General features: G+C 29.9%; 1 pseudogene; it reads right to left on the reverse strand.

Moving 5' to 3' along the window:
• Positions 1-224: 224 nt before the first annotated feature.
• LOC100159342 lies at positions 225-1,043 on the reverse strand (annotated as a pseudogene).
• Between the last annotated feature and the right edge of the window lie 479 nt (positions 1,044-1,522).

Genomic DNA, 1,522 nt, shown 5'->3' on the forward strand with positions numbered 1-1,522 from the left:
TGATAACCACATTTTTAGAGATTATTTTGGTAACCGATAACTAATTCTAAAATTCCCTAAAACCGGTAATCACTTAGAAAAAATGTTTGGGTCCTACCGGACACGTTATACAAATTTTTCATAAGTGGTTTCATGCTCTGGACTTTAAATGTAGGTAGGTCAATCAAATAAATTGTGATCTCAGGAGTATATTTAATTTATACGGCTCCTGTAGAGTGAAATATTAGGTATTATTTAAACTAATAACAATTATTCAGTTCAACATAATTTCTTACCTTAATAAAATCACCTTCAAGCCATTGTGTATCATTTATGCTATCATATACACTTTTTGAGCTATCAGACGATGTAACTGATGCATTAAAAACATCAGGGAATTGAGTTGATGAATGATTACCCCAGATTGTTACATTCTTGACATTGCTTACACATAGTCCAAGACGTTTAGCAATAGCTGATTGAGCTCTATATTTTTTATTTTAAAATAAGCAATATTATTCTATTTTTAAATTTATAACTATTAATTGTTTTAATTATACCTGTTTTGATCAAGTCTTGTCATAGCAGTGAAGTTTTCTTTAGGTATGGAAGGAGCATAAAAAGAGCATATTAAAGCATTGGTATTTGCTGGATTTCCAACAACCAAAACTTTGACGTCTTTCTTAGCATATTTGTTCAAAGCTTCACCTTGTACTTTGAATATTTTCACATTAGCTGACAGCAAGTCTTTTCTTTCCATACCTTCCCTTCTTGGCATTGCACCCACCAAGAAAGCAGCATCGACGTCTTTAAATGCTACTTCTGGTTCAGTTGTTCCACTCAGAATCTAATATGAATTAAGATTTCTCGGTTTTCGGAAAACTGGTAAATGGCCACGAATTACGATATTCGTTACTAATTTATGTATAGACAGTTATAAAGTGATAATAATACCAGTTGGGAAGTTGGTGGCAAATAATACTAAGTATTATTATTTATTAGTTATTAGTATTTGATACTTTGGCCACGACTGTCAATACCTTGTTCAGTTTTGTTGATACCATGTTTATATTTTATATTGCTATTGGCTGGATTTATTTTATATACCTACTAATAAAATAATAAATTATATTATATTATATTATACCCAAGGTGGATATATATATATATATATCCATCTTGATTATACCTATTAGGTATAATAAGATTTTATTGGATTATATTTTCAAGAAAATAATTACTGAATTTACCTGTGATTGATTGTAAGATTGTTTACAATTTATTATTATTATTATTATTATTATTATTATTATTATTATTAAACAGCTTACTACAAAATCGAACTCACCACAAGAAATACATACAAAATGATAAATCCCATGAAGAGCTTGTAATAATCGAAATTATTCGGGTTTCTGGTTAACCTGAATGATTTATACGGGTGTTTTGAAAACAGAATCATTCGGGTTATATGGATTTCGGCTGTTTGGTTTTTTAAGGGTGTTTAGGAGTGTTAGGGGTTCGGGTTAATTCGGGTGCAAGG

The sequence above is a fragment of the Acyrthosiphon pisum genome, chromosome A1 (assembly GCF_005508785.2).
Source record: "Acyrthosiphon pisum isolate AL4f chromosome A1, pea_aphid_22Mar2018_4r6ur, whole genome shotgun sequence".
Classification (NCBI taxonomy): Eukaryota; Metazoa; Arthropoda; class Insecta; order Hemiptera; family Aphididae; genus Acyrthosiphon; species Acyrthosiphon pisum.